We start from the raw sequence: 16,966 nt of genomic DNA on the forward strand, positions 1-16,966 counted from the left end.
ACATGACCCAAAAAATGCACGCGTAATTCGGCCAAAAACTCGCACTTTGAAAATTTTGCATACAATTCTCGAGTTCGAAGATTCCAAGAACAATACGTAAATGGTCCGCATGTTCCGATTCTCGCGCGAGAGTACACGAATATCGTCAATGAATACTATTACGAATAGATCCAAGGGAGTCCTGAATACATTATTCATTAGATTCATGAACACTGCCGGAGCATTAGTTAATCCAAATGACATCACCCGAAATTCGTAATGGCCATATCTCGTCCTGAAAGCTATTTTGGGAATATCTTCTTCTCTAACTCTCACTTGATGGTAACCCGACCTCAAGTCTATTTTGGAGAACCACTTGGCACCCTGTAGCTGATCAAACAAATCATCAATCCTTGGAAGAGGATATTTGTTCTTTATTATCACCTTATTCAACTGCCTATAGTCGATGCACATTCGTAGGGAGCCATCTTTCTTTCTTACAAATAGGACAAAGTGCTCCCTACGTTGACGAATCGGGTCTAATAAACCCTTTCTCAAGCAAATCTTTCAACTCGTGCCTTTAGCTCTTTCAATTCGCCGGAGCCATTCGATAAGGAGGAATAGAAATAGGGTTGGTATCCGGCAACACATCAATAGCAAAGTCAATTTCTCTTTCCGGAGGAAGGCCTGGAAGTTCATCTGGAAATACATCCGGAAATTCATTCACTACCGAGATGGATTGGAAAGTTGGCGACTCTGCTTTGGTGTCATGAACTCGGACTAAGTGATAAATATAGCCCTTAGCTATCATCTTTCTGTCCTTAAAGTAGGAAATAAACCTACCTCTTGGAGATGTCGTATTACCCTTCCATTCAAGCACGGGCTCTCCCGAAAATTGAAATCGAACTACTTTCATTCGGCAATCAACATTAGCATAACATGAAGCCAACCAATCCATACCCATAATCACATCGAAATCTAACATTTCCAGCTCAATTAAATCACCCTTAGTCTGGCGGCCGCATATCACAATTACATAATTTTTGTACACTCGTCTAGCTATCACGGGATCACCAATCGGAGTAGATACCTCAAAAGGTTTAATTGGCTGTGTTTCACCCCAATACGATTAGCAACATATGGAGTAATGTAAGATAAGGTAGAACCCGGATCTATCAATGCATACACATCATAGGAAAATACGGATAATGTACCGTAACCATATCCGGGAGGACTCAAGGTCCCGTCGTCCAAACCTAAAGCATACATGCGGGGCCGAGTGGCACTGCGAAGAGATGCTCCACCCGCCTACCTCGACTTACCGGAATCAGTGAGTTCGCCCCCACCGGCGCACCGAAAAAAGAACTTGCCCGACCGATCCCGTGGGCCGAACCCCAACTCTACCACTCACCGACGGCAATCTCGCATCACGTGCCCAACCTCGGCTACGTGCATAACAAGCATCCGAACCTCGGCGACACCGTCCGAATGTAATCTACAAAAAGACCGGTCGCACCGCGTACGGGTCTCCTCTACTATAATCTCCCCAACCGAGAACCCGCGCCCTCGAACTCTGACCCTATCCTGAACGAAAAGAGCGATCAAATCTCCTACCCATAAATCGGGGAGGTGCACTAGTCACCGACCAGCTTGAGTGTCTAGGATATGACTGCCTTGATCCCCCTCTGTAATCACTACCTGCCCCCATAGATCGGGCCCTCTTGCTTTGCCCTCTATCAATATCACGATCACCCCTTTGCGGATGTTGTTATCCTTCTAGATTCTGGGCATGGGCTTGTATGCGGGAAATATCCATGCCATCTTGCAACGAAGCCGTCAAACAATCTCTGAATAAATGTGGTGGCCCTAAGCTACTCACAAACCTGTGCACCCGATCTCCCATGTCGGCCACCATAGTCGGAGCATACCTAGCCAAAGAATTAAATTGAAGGCTGTACTCCCGAGCACTCATATTTTCTTGCTTCAAATTTAAGAATCTATCCGCTCTAGCTCGGTGGACCTCGGGTGGCAAATAGTGGCGGATGAAAGCATCTACGAATTCTTGCCAAACGGGAGGAGGCGCATTCTCCTTTCTTGATGCTATCCAATTATTATACCATAAGACCGCCACATCCCGGAGTCTATACGATGCCGACTCCACAGATTCAGTCTCGGAGGCATGAATAATCTTTAATATCCTCAACATTTCATCATAAAGCCTTGCGGATCTTCATCCGGCTTTGACCCAAAGAACTCGGGAGGATTCAAACTCATAAAATCACGGGCTCTGGTACTAGCTGACCGATCACTTGGGGCCGCATTCTACCGCTGTGCCTGGGCGGCTACTAACTGCGTCAATAAATGAATAGCTTCGGTCACTTGTTGACCCGAAGTAGCTGGTGGAGGAACTGGAGGCATAGGAGCTGGAGCTGAAGCCCCTTCTTGTTCTTCGGTAATAGGTGGAGTAGAAGAAGCATTAGACGGAGCCTCATTATGTGATTCACCCTCATCTACATTCATTGGCGGCTCTCTTTCTACCCGCTTTTTCATCGTAGTCTTGCCTTTCTGGGCAGCTTTAGCTTTTCCTTTTGGAGGCATTTTCTGAAATCATAGCACACTATTAGGGAGGAGAAAATCTTATAACATAGCTCTATCGCACGATCTTTTAAGATGAAAGATGGTCATTTTCCCTAAATGCCCTGTAGCCTCCTGTTTATTAGCGTGGCGCGCAACACACCATAAACAAGACTCTACTAGACACGGCTCGTAGACACTTCCTAGGACTGAACGCTGCGATACCACTTTTGTCACGACCCGACTAAAATAGCGACGAGTACCCGGGGCTAACCACCGAGCACCACTCATTCTATTACTCATCCTGCGTTTATTCATATTTCTTATGCTCATAATCATGGAGAACTATTTTCATTTGAAACATATTCACTTCATATACATAAGCCCTTCGACTATCAAAATAATATATACACATATATATACAATGAGAAATTGTGAGACCATATTACCCACACTACGTACCTACGAGCCTCTACTAGAGTACTAGACATAGGGACGGGACGGGACGGGACCCCGTCATGCCTAAAACATATATATACCAAAGGAATAAATCAATGGCACCTCCGGAATAATGGAGTGCTCTTAGTCAGCTAATAGCTCCTACGACTCTGGATTACCTCCCTGTCTACCTGTGGGCATGAACACAGTGTCCAAAGAAAACGGACGTCGTACGAATATTAGACCGAGTATGTAAGGCATAAACAATAATAATACGTCAATGAAATAAGGAAGCATCAAATGAGGAGCAATCTGTAACTGACTGTCAATTATAAGAGAAATAATGCATGTTGGCTTACTTCATAATCATCATAATATCATGTATGCATATATGTATAAGCTGCCTGACCATATAGGAACGGTGTGATAATCATTAGCCCACATCCAGGCCTCCCGCGTCCGGGGGTGCCATCTCATGCCGCCCACTAGTGGTGTCTGCCCATGCCATCTAGACATTGTGTGTAAGCTGCCCGCCTTAGCGGTGTCTGCCCGGTCATATATACGTAATGTAATATCATCATCATGTACTCCTTATAATGCATGCATAAAGACTCAAAGGCAACTGTACTTTATCGGGGTGACATAAGGTCGTGAACCCCCGATTCCATTATGGAGCATTCATAAACATTCTGCCTCACCTTGAAGGAATTAGCATATAAGGTGAGTGTATATAATAAATAACATCAATGGATTATAGATAGCATCATTAGCTTTATCGGAACATCGTATCATGGACTCTAGAATCTTTAGACTTAAGCTCATCATCATCATTATCGTGCTCATAACGTATCTCTTATCTCATATGGCTATTCATGAACATAGACTCTTAGTTTTTTCGAAATGAAGGAAATTCTTGAAGAAGGAGGAAAATCATGCCATAAGATTCATGCCTTAGAAAGAAAGGACTAACCTCACATACCTTTTGCGTTTAACTATTCTACCTCTTGCTCGCTCTCCTTCAATGTCCACGTTTCTACCTTCGAGAGAATTCGTATTAACATTAGCTAAACGACTATAAGAACGTGCTTACTAAAGCTAGAGATAATTGGGCAGCATTTTCTTTGTTTATACAACTTTCCTCCATAATCATGGTCATAGTTCACTATCGTGTTCTTTCACATATAATGCTTATCCCATGTTCCAAATGTCATTCATAACTTACTTACAATCACAACATATCAATAATCATGATTCAATCCAAACTACTACTCAACAATGACACTATTCCCACATTTATGACCCATTTTCTATATTCTTATACAGTCCAAGTGTTTCAACTTTCAAACACCTCAAACAACATAGAAATACCATAAAACTCACCTTAGATAATGGAAGAATGAACCTTGAGTGGAAATACTCTTCTTGCACCAAAACCCTAGTTCACTTCCCTTGAAATTTCTTGACTTGGATGAACTTTGATGTGTTTCATACACTTGGTTTTGTTGGTTTGATAAAGTTGATCATCAATTTCCCTTGGTTTCTTATGGATGAAGAGTGGAGAGAGTTCTAGAGTGTTCTAGAGAGAAGGAGTGTGAAAATGAAATAAATTAATGAACTTGGGTCCTCTTTTTAATAACTTCAAATCTGATCTGTCGGGACATTATACGGACACTTATACGGTCCGTATAAACTTATATGGTCCGTATAAGTGACCGTGAAATCACCTCATCAACATTTCAATTCTGTGACCATTATACGGCACATTATACGGTTCGTATAAGTGACCGTATAATCCCATCAGTGAGGGACCTTCACTGTGACGATTCTGCGGACCATTATACGGACCGTATAATCATCCGTATAACCCATCTTTTCTCTGATCTTGTTCTCGTCACTTCACTTGATCTCCGATCCCTATGGAACCTTCTTAACACTTTTTAGCACTTCATTAACAATCTAAGGGACGTTATAACTCTTCTCCCAAACATCATTAAGTCCTCATTAATTCGATTCTCGTAGATCTTGCCCGACGCACAACATATATCTTACTTTCCTTAGCGACTTTCATCTCCTACTTCTAATGTCTTTGAAATCTCATTTAGAATCATCATATGTTATTTCTTGCTTATCAAAACGTCATATACCTCGTGCCCTTCGTTAGTCTATTCACTGTACATTAACGAAAAATTTTCCGAGGTGTAACATCCACAACCCCCAAAACTTATGTTCTAGCAAGGTTAAATAAACAACTAAAGCCAACCATAATTTTAAAACTAATAAACAACAAGCTCAAAACATGAATGTCAACTAGCATAGGAAAGGAACCAAGCAATTTCAATACCAAACAAGTTGTGCAAAATCTAAGTTTAAAGAAGTCTTTAGTGCAGAACAATGATATAGAGGGGAATTATCACCTAGGATTATGATTAGTAGAGGACAAATTCAAGCAAAAGTGAGAAAAGATTGGTTTAGTCTCTATATTCTTCAATTTCCAAATTTTCAAGTTATAATCAAACAGATTTTGAAAATTCACTCAGACATTTACAAATCAAACTAGTGGTAGGAGACATTTCAATTCTATTATTTTACAAAAAAAAGATATCACAAAAGCAAGTTCAAGGTCTAAAGTTATTTGCTAAGTCAATTTTAACCCAACAGGTCCAGATGTCAAGCAACATAGGTCACAGATTTAAAATACCTCCCAGGTTCTCAAATTCTAGCTTAGGTTCAATCATAGGTCACAAAAGTCCAACTCAACACAAGAATCATCTTATCATAGGAATAGCCTCATGGAAGACACTGACAGGGTCTAATGGTTTATACTCAGTCTTGTTTTTAGAACTTAAACAAACTAGTCCAATACAACTATAGGAGCAAACAGAGTCTCATTAAGCCATAAAGAGTAGTCATGGCAGGTCACAAATGATAGGAAAAACTCATATGAAAGCAATTACAGATCCCACAAGGGTCTAAACCATGGCTAGGATAGGTTCATGGAACTGTTCTAAGTTCAAACATCCCCTCAAACATGTCTTGGTTCAAATAAAGAAATCAAGGGTAGGAGTCATACTAGCAAACAGCAACAGTCAGTATATAGTGAGCACACAACTAAGGACAAAGCACATAAATGGCTAAGTATCCATATGGTGAACAAAGAAAGCTCATGTTAATCTCTTTTAGTTTAGTTTTAGTTTGTTAAAGCATAGAATAGTTCAACAGTAAGCAAGGGACATAGGAGCCAAGATTCAAAAATCAGACACATAGAAAGGAAGGGAAAAAGAATTCTGAGCTTATCATTAGATTTAGTTTCATACTTCCTATACTTAGTCTATTTAGATAACAATGTTAGACCAAGAAAACCAAGCAACTATGAGCAATTCTACTATCAGATGCAAATCACAAACCAGTCAAGAAAGACAACCTCCCCATAATTCTTATTCTTTATTCCTCTTAGAAAAATCCTCAAAAGTAATAGGATCAATATCCATACAATATTCAGACTTCAAATTCCCTAAAAAAAACTAACAAGGCAGGTCACAGGTCTTTAAGGCCCTTATTTTAAACAAATATGCCACTTATTAGTCTTATAATTCAACTAGGTAAGTTCAACGAGCCATTTTTTAGACTTTTAATGACTGACAGGATTCAAAAAGGGAAATTCACAATGTAACCCTAACAAGTAACAGCCACAAGACAACCCCACACCTAAATCTTTTAAAGTCACAGAGTCAAGAACAAGGAAGTCAAAATACCTTTTAAAGATTTTTGGAACTAGCAGTGTTTCCATATCAGCATTTCGGGTTCAAATAAATAATTTTTAAGAAAAAGAGAGAGTCTTCAACATACCAGTTTTTAAAAGAAGGCTTGAAACCACTTTTACAAGTTTATGTGACAAATAGGAAGAGCAACAGTCTCAGATTATGAAGATGAGCTCAACATGAGCATGAAAAGCAAAGGTTTAGATCAAATTTAAACAAATAAGGCAACACAAAATTTCAAACAAGAAATAATTCCAGGTTTTGAGATCATTTTCAAGTTCACAACAACCTTTAGAGGGTACTCTAAGATCAAACATATATCAGGTTCCCAACTCTCGTTTCAAAACCAACAATAAACTTACAGAATACAATAACAGATCTAGGTAATTGGCCAACGGGAGGGGAGTAGACTTGTAATCACAAAAGAGATCCATACACAATAGTTAAGCAAAAACAACCTCTTTCTTTCCTTTTATAGTAGATTCTAGGTAAATTATTGGCAATACACACAAATTCAAAAAGTAGTTTTAAGACTTCACAGACTTCACTACCAGGAAATTTCAGAACCTTACCTACCCTGTAGGAATACTCAGCCAATTTTAGTGGATCATATAACTCATTTTATTCCTTCTTTCAAAACAGTAGTGATACTTAAGCAATTTTTCAGAATTTCAAATTACAAACCAACTTCCAAACATGGCCTAAAGACATCTCCACAAAGAAACTGTAAGTTCATTAGCCATAAATCAAGTCGTAAAAGGACTTAGGACTAGCTTTTGTATCATAGATAGTGAGGGAAGACAAGACATGATCATTAGATTCATAGTAAACTCAAAGTGCCCAGTGTTACAGGGTACAGCTTTGCCATGGCCCCCTTAAGTCTCTATATCTTAGGTTCATTAAGAGGTTATAGAAACTTAGTTTATCACAAAATTGCCTTAACATACAAGCAGTCCTACAAAGGACATTAGGACAGAGCCTTAGGCTATTATCCTCAACCCTTTGCTTCTAGATTTGAACAACACAGGTTCAATCAGAAATGCAGGAATCATAAATAGAGTTCAACTAATGATGTAAATCAAACCAGAACCAGAAAATCCACAAGAGTAGGAAGGAATATAAGACTATCTTTAGGAATAAACATGATGCAAGTAGGGCCAAAGTAAGTCAAAATTGATGATAAGTTCACATTGAAAACAATTATGTGTTCTAAAGGAGGTTCATGTCACTGCCCTAGGCCACAAAGTGATACACTCAAGAGTATTACAGTCAACAAGATAGCATATGCAAGTTGCAGGGTCAGTTATAAGACAAGAAGGCAGGAAAGTCATGAACCATCACTAATGCTTCGTCTCCAGAATCCATTTGGGTGGGGGGGGGGGGGGTTAGACTCTAGTTTTTTTTTTTTTTTTTTATTCTCAGTGAGTGTCAACATGATATGGAAAATAAGGAGGATACTTAGAATTTATCTGGCCAAGGCATTCTCATTAGAACACATCAGCAATGGCTCAGGTGGAAGGTTAATACACACACAAGGCCAAAGATATTCAAATCCTTCTAATAAACTAGTTAGACAAATTAGAGACCTATCCAGTCTTACTTTTCAACAAATTCTTCTTTTTAGAGTCTCGAGTTTACATTTAACTGTTCTAGTGTCCCACAAACAAGTATGCCAAATCATTTTCCAAACTTTCATATGTCATACCAAGTTAAAGAAATGAAAATGCATATCTAATAAGGCAAATAGTTATGAATGCAGGAAAAGAATCCCTTTCTTATAGTCTTAACATGTTATTCAAGTCAAGTAAAAGAGAATCAAGGGTTTAGGAAGTCATGTTTCACAGGGTTGGAAAGAAAATAAACCCAAAAGGATGAAAACACATTCTAACATCCATAATACCAAACAAACAGAAGTTTAACACCTTTTAAGTTCAAATATACATGAATAAGTGTATAAGCATAATATTTTGATCTTTCAAAGTTATTTTCTCCATCTTGAGTAGTCCTAGGAGATCATGGAAGTTAACACACAAGGCAGATTCAAAAAAAGAAACAGAGTTATACATGAATAAGTTATTTTTTAAAAGGGAATAAAGCCTTAACTTCAATCTTTTGAAGCCAGTTTTATTTTATGATCACTTAACCATCTCAGAGATGCTCCTATCACTTTCTAGTTACCATTTTGAATAGGACTTAACTAATGATTAATGCACACAAGAAACAGGCTTACTTTAGAGCTTTGAGCAGTTTTAGACAATAAGCATATGACAGTCACCCTCAAAAGCTAACCAGGTAATCTATACTCTATTAAGAACCATCTAACAACTAGAAAGCAAACTAGGTAACCATGACAGGACCAAAAGATATTCAGGAAACACAAAAAACAACAACTGAACTTCCAGCCTTTTAAGACTAACATATGAGGCAATAAACAAGGTCTAAAGTGAACACAAAACTCATTTTTAGCTTAGTAAACCTTAATACTCAATAGTTAATTGTTAAAGAATCTTTCTTTTCCCTTTTTAAACTTCATTAAACCCATATTACATCATGGAAGCCTTAAACTTTCAATGAAACAAGACTAAACAAGACTTGTACCAAAAGGTTCAAAATCACCCATAAATAGATACAAACACTAAGTTCTTTAAATGGAATTCTTAAGATGACTTTAGAATCACATATAGGCAAACAACAACAAACAAATTGAAACAATAAATACGGAAAAATCCAGAGTAGGATAGTACCTTTCTATGGGGCAACCAAAAGATCAAAGCAATAGGGATTAGATCACAACTTTAGCACCAACACTAAAGCCCTTAGAAATCGACCTTTTCTTTGCAAACCTTTCTTTTACTAGTATATCTAGAGTATTCTAAATAGGATATATATTTTGTAGTGCTCTTGTATATCTAGTAGTGATAAAATATAGTATATAGGCTATGTATAAGAGTGGTATATTTATTGAATATATTTGATGATAAGAGGGATTTTTTTTACTTCGGATTTTCTCAAACAAGACTCCCAAAAAAAGAAGAAGACCCTTTCTCCTGGTCACTTCTCTCTATTTATAGGAATAGAAATAGGTCTAAGGAAAAAAAATGGAAAGGAAAGCCCACTCACCACCGAATTCCCCCCAATTTGAAACCCTCATTCAAAATTCAAAAAATCCAGTAAGATTCCAACAACATTATAGCTAATTTTCCTACTAATTCATACCTCAACCAACGAGAATTTTACATATCACACAAAATAATGAACTTATATCCTAAAATCAAAAAATAAATTCCAACAAATCAGCAAAATACTAGGATAGTACACCTAGAAATCATGAAATGTCATTGAATGTATTAAAATACGCGTATAAAAATAGTTATTTAGGCCGTGAAATGTCGTGGCATCGCTGCCATGGCAGAACCCTAATATCATGCAAATCGCCTGATGGAAGAGAAAGGAAGTCGGGGTGGCCAATGACAAGTGGGGGGGTGAAATGTTTATTTTAATAAACTTCCACCCCGATTTTTTTTAAAAGTACCCCCCCCCCCCCCCCCCCAATTTTAAAAGGGTTAAATTCAACCCCTCCTCCATTTTAAGTTAAAATAAAACTACGTATTAAAATACGCCTATAAAAATAGTTTTTTAGGCAGATAAAAATTTAAAACTTGCAAATTTAAAATATTAGCTTCAAAACAAACCTAATATTGATATAGTTCCGGTAAAATTTAAGCATGCGAAGAGTGCAGTAAAAAATAAACCGTAATTCGTACGTCGTCTTAATTAACAATTTTCCCAAGTTAGACGGGAGAAGATATGCATTTTCTTTTTGAATTATATTTATGAAGGTAAATAACTTGTAATTTTCTTGCAAATATCAATTTTTACAGAATAATAATTAAATGTCAATTTTTACAATTTTCTCGGGATTTTTAAATTTTTAAGGGCATCCTTACTCCGTCTTGAAGTCGGGAAATTTGGAAAATTAAAATACGAATTTTATGAGGTGAAAATTAGGTGTCAACAATTGCCCTTCAAAGTTCAAGGATGACAAGGCCATCCTTGAGCTACGAATTTGACAAACCTAATTTTTACCAAATAACAGACATTACAGCTCTTCTTGCGCAAAATTTTGGAAGTATGGCCAAACCCCAGTTTCTGGGCTTCCTACATATCTCAGGCTAAATAAGAATTCAGGCCGTTTGTAGTTCTGACTCTATGAGGACTTATGAAATAAAGAGTTTTCTTTAAACTATCCCCAGGTGTCCTGAGATAATTATAGGAATATGGCCGAGCCTCGAATTTTGAGTAGCCTACATATCCCTGGCTTTGGGTATCAGGCCAATTGTAGTTCGACTCGATACCGAAAAGGAATATCCTTTTATATGGGACCCCCTTTGGCTATTTCCGGTTGAAAATCCAAACCAGAGGTGGTTTTTGGAAAGGACTCATTAGTGTTGATGTTTGAAGTGATCTCCAATCTCTGGTAAGAAATCTTGACTCTCGTACACGATTTTTGACCGGTTTCCCAAGTAAAGTTCCATGTTTGCTCCGCATGTCTTGAGTCTGGCTCTTGTGCTCCTATCTTGGCAGTTTTCAGCCATTCCCCAAATGCTGAGTCCTGCGTGTTAGTTTCTGAAAAACTTTCATTTTATTGTAATCATACCTAAATGGCATCTCGTCATTTTGTTGACATCGAAATCGTCTTCCAATATTATGTCTGCCTTTTCGTGAATGCTCGACCGTCTTCTTTCTTTTCTCCTGTAAGTGTGTTTTTTGTGTATACTATGGATAATAACCGCGATACTTTGACTGGCTCTTTTTTCGTCATTTTCAGATGTTTTCATCGTTCAATCATAACTTCTGTTGGGGTCTGGGTCGGGCTATACCACATTCCTGCGAACCTACACACTCTAGTCCGGTTGTCATTTTCGTAACCAAGGTGTTACTAATGAAAACTGTGTTTTCAAGTGCGCGGTCATTTTTATTTCTTATGACATCCGCCACCTCTGAAAATTTGGACTCATATCATTTTCACATATTGTGCAGAATTCGCAAATCGGTGTCGATCGTATCGTTATCCTTATACGAAGCTTGCGGTATACCAGCCTTCGGGACCGCATCACTTATAGTCAAAAATTACCCAAATGTAGACTACACATCGAGGAGAGCGTATCATATTCCTTTCATGATGACTACTAACCTCTCGTATCCGAATTACAAGATTTAGTCAGAATTTTCAAGTTAACTACTGCATATTCAAGTGCGGAGCTTTTTCTCATGACTACCACTATCCCTGAACCATGATTACGTTAACTTAAAATAGACTGCAATAGCGACCGCAAATTTTGATGTAGGAATCACATTCATATTTCAACGATTGCGGACATCAACCTCGGAATTATGCTACCTATTTTTGGCCATATATATGGATGACGACTCAGCCCCCTTCGACACGTAGTCATTTAATCCATATCGTCATTTTGAGGAATGAAGCTTACCTTGGTGGCAAGACTTACACTTTCCTTTTTTGACTCCAGGGAAGAGTACCCACCCGTTGACGATTGTGGTTCACATCTTCCAAAAGGACTAGACTCGATTGTGAATACGGTATTTTAATACCGATATCAATGCGTCATTTTAAATTTTTAGATTTTTGGAAGTCTACTCAGCCAATGTATCAAGGCAAGCCATGCGACGTCTAGGCCGGGGTCTCAATACCTTGACACAATACTGTTTAGCGGAGACCCAGCTTTTGGTACCGTGATTAAATCTTTCAGTAGTCTTTAAAGTTTTTCTTTTTGTAAAAATCTTCGTCCTCTGCAAAATGAAAAAATTTATCAGCGCAAAGCAAACTTTACTTGGGGTGGGCTTCATTACCCTTTCGTACAATCTTTTGCGCCGCTATTCCTTGACGCTTCTTCTTCACTTGGCTTGTTGCCGTTACCCTGTTTTGAACATTCTAGCAAACGAGTTAGTATAAAACATCCATGCTTGCTTATTCCTGCATCCACATAAAAATTTGTCAGTTTCCTATATGGTGGACCGCTTTTCATGCATATGGACTTCTTTCGTTCATATCTCGGCGTAGAAAGGATACTCATTTTCCTTAAAATCTTTTATTTTTCTAGTAGACCTAAAAAGTTTTTTGGCGATTATTTTATAAAATATATGCATATTTTGGTACATTATATACGTTTTGAAAATAATATTTTACATACCCCCTTTTAATGTCATGACATTGGTTACTCAAACAAGGTCTTCCGTCTCTTTCCTCATTTTTGATCTTGACTTGTGAAATTTTTGAATCCCTTTCGAAAATTTTGCCCCAGTTCGTATACATCTTTATACTAATTTTGAATTTCGCCATGTCGAAGGAATTTTTGAGATCCTCTCAAAAATTTTGCCCCAGTGTACAAGTTTTAATCAGTCTGTTCCTTTGGACTGATATGCTTAAAGAATTTTTTAGGTCCTCTCAAAAATTCTGCCCCAGTTTCCTTGTGGGGTTACTTTCATCTTTCTCTTGCTAAAATATTTTTGAGGTTTCCTAAGGTTTGTTGGGAATTTTGTTTGGAATGACCGAGCTCGGGAGAGCGCCTACGTATCCCGTTTTGGGAATCAGGTCGAAACGTAGTTCGAGGTAAACATATTGAATTTTTTTTTGTGAGACCGAACTCAAAAGAGCGCCTACGTATCCCAAATGGGAATCAGGTCATAACGTAGTTCAAAATACATAATTTTGAAATTTTTTGGTTAAAGCGCCGGAGCTTGGAAAAACGCCTATGTATACCCTTATAAGTATAGAGAATCGTGTCCTTACATAGTTCGTTGATTTTGGATTTTTTTTTTTTTTTAAAAAAAATGCAAAATTGCAATAAAGGAATGCAAATAAAGTAACATAAACATGGAAACTCTAAATCTTCATAGTTGTCTTCTTCTTCACACGTAATATCTCTTGATAGCATCTGAATTTATTCCTCTTGGCCACTCTTGCATCTCAGCAAGCACCACGGCTCCTCCCGATAGTATTTTTTGCACCATATAGGGCCCTTCCAGTTTTGCGCAAACTTTCCTTTGTATTCTTTTTGGTTTGGGAATATTTGTTTGAGCACCAATTGCCCAATTTGGAACACCCTGTTTCTTACATGCTTGTTGAAAGCTCGCGCCATTCTTTGTTGGTACAATTGACCATAACAAAAGCAATGATTCGCTTTTTATCTATCAAAGCAAGTTGCTCATACCTCTTGTGGATCCATTCTGCATCGTCTAACTCAGCTTCTTATATTATTCAGAGTGAAGGGATTTCAACTTCGGCTAGTATTACTGTTTCAGTGCCATACACCAACAGGTACGGAGTGGCCCCAGTTGAAGTTCTGGCAGTAGTGCGATATCCAGTAATGCATAAGGCAGTTGTTCATGCCAGTCTTTGTAGTTATCAATCATCTTTCTGAGGATCTTCTTGATGTTTTTGTTGGCGGCTTCCATAGCCCTATTCATTTGTGGCCGATATGCGGTTGAATTTCGGTGAGTGATTCGGAACTACGCACACATGTCTTTCATCAAGTGGCTATTCAGATTAGCCCCATTGTCTGTTATGATTGATTCTGGGATACCAAATCGGCATATGATGTTATTGCGCACAAAGTCTGTGACCACTTTCTTTGTTACTGATGAATAAGATGTTGCTTCCACCCACTTGGTGAAGTAGTCTATGACGACCAAAATGAACCGGTGTTTGTTTGACGCAGCTGGCTCAATTGGCCCTATGACATCCATGCCCCAAGCGGCGAATGGCCAAGGTGACATCATAGCATTTAGTTCTATCATAGTGACCTTTATCAAGTCTCCGTGAATCTGACACTTATGGCATTTCTGGACGAATTTGCTACAGTCATTCTCCATGGTCATCCAGTAATAACGTATTCTCAAGATTTTCTTAGCTAGCACGAACCCATTCATGTGAGGCCCACAGGTTTTGGCATGTACTTCTTCAATCAATCTTGTGGCTTCAACAGAGTCAACACATCTAAGGAATCCCAAATCCGGAGCTCTTTTATACATGACGTTCTTGTTGAGGAAGAAACCCTTCGCTAACTTCCTGATAGTCCTCTTCTGATTTAAGGTGATTTCTTTGGGATATTCTCCTTTCTCTAAGAACATTTTAATGTCAACGTACCAAGGTTTTCCATCAGTCTCAGCCTCTACAAAAGCACAGTGGGCTGGTTGATCTCTGATTTCAATTTTGATAGGATCAATGTATCTACTGTCGGGATGCTGAATCATGGATGCTATTGTTGCCAATGCATCTGCAAACTCATTCTAGGTTCTTGGTATGTGTTTGAACTTGACTTCTTGGAACCGATCTGCCAATCTTTGCACAAGTCCAACATACGGTATGATCTTTTCATTTTTGGTGGCCCACTCTCCTCGAACCTGATGGATTAGCAAATCCGAGTCACCGATTACCTGAAGATCTTTCACATCCATGTCGAGGGCTAAACGTACACACCCAAGATACATGATTCGTACTTAGCCATGTTATTGGTGCAACTAAAGCTCAACTAGGCCGCCACTGGATAATATTGGCCCAAGTCTGAAACTAAGATGACTCCGATTCCTGGTCCTTTAAAGTTGACCGCTCCATCAATGTATACTTTCCATCCTGACTTGTCTTTACTTTCTTTGCCTTCAACTATCATTATTTCTTCATCCAGGAAGTAAGTCCACAAAGGTATGGGATTGTCATCTACCGGGCTCCCTGCTAGTAGATCTGCCAATGCTTGCCCTTTAACTACTTTCTGCGCGACGTATTGAATGTCGAACTCACTTAATAGCATTTGCCATTTGGCCAACTTCCCTATGGGCATAGGCTGGCAAAAGATGTACCTTAGGGGATCCATTCTTGAGATCAAATGGGTCGTGTATGCAGCCATATAATATCTCAACTTCTAAGACACCCATGTCAGAGCGCAACACGTATTTTCCACCAAGGAATATGTAGACTCGCAGGGTGTGAACTTCTTACTGATGTAATAGATGGCTCTTTCTTTCTTGCTTGTTTCATCATTTTGTGCCAGCATGCACCCAAAGGCATTTTCTAATACTGATATACAGCAGCAAAGGTGTTACACCTCGAAAATTTTTTCGTTAATGCACATTGAACAGGCTAACAAAGAGCACGAAGTATATGGTATTTTGATAAGTAAGGAATGACATTTGATGACCCTAATTAAGATTTCAAAGGCATTTGAGGTAAGGGGACAAAATTTGCCAAGAGAAGGCAAGGCATACGATATGTATCGAAAAGGATTTACGAGTAACAAGTTAATGATGATTTAATAATGCTTTGGAGAAGAGTTATAATTGTCACGACCCAACTCCGTAGGCCGCGACACGTGCCCTAGTTGGGCACTCATACGTACCTTAACCTAAATTAGCAAAATATTACAAATAAAGGTAAATAATAATCCAACAGTCCGGTGGGCATGACGCACGAAGGCCGATAAGGCCGTCACAAAACATAGATAAGCCATAATCGTACGCAACACTCACGAGCATATACGGAACCCACACTGTATGTCCTCTGAGACCTGCGAACAAAACATGGCCATATGACGGGACGGGGCCCCGCCGTACCCGGAAATAAATACGTACCTATGTAGCAAAAAAAAATTTCATATCAAAATATGGGCCTCCGGACAAAGGAGCACTTCAACGGCAGATAACCTAAGCAACGGATCCACAAATCAGTCGTCTGTACCTGCGCGGCACGAAACGCAGCCCCCGAAGAAAGGGGGTCAGTACGGAAAATGTACTGAATATGTAAAGCAGAAAATGTAATAAACAAAACTAAAATCAGAACAGAATGTGCGGAAAACGAACGAGATGCATAGCTAATCAAAAATGCGTACCAGAAATCATACGTAATGCATGCAGAAAACATATGCAAAAGCCGGCCCCGCTATGGGACTCGGTGAACAGAACAGAGGCGCTCCCTTCTGTCCCGCGCCAAAACACATCATACTTCAGAGTAGGGAATATCTCCAAACAAATCATAACACACCAAGTGGCCACATCACATCACATAATCAGATATCAAATATATGTACATGGCACATCATACTTCGGGCCCATGTACATGTAACCCCCCTCACAGAGCCCGGGGAAAAATGCGAGAAAACGTTTAGAACAATCCGGGCCCCCCTCGGGGGGGAAAAACCCTAAAA

This window comes from Lycium ferocissimum, chromosome 1, assembly GCF_029784015.1.
Source record: "Lycium ferocissimum isolate CSIRO_LF1 chromosome 1, AGI_CSIRO_Lferr_CH_V1, whole genome shotgun sequence".
Lineage (NCBI taxonomy): Eukaryota > Viridiplantae > Streptophyta > Magnoliopsida > Solanales > Solanaceae > Lycium > Lycium ferocissimum.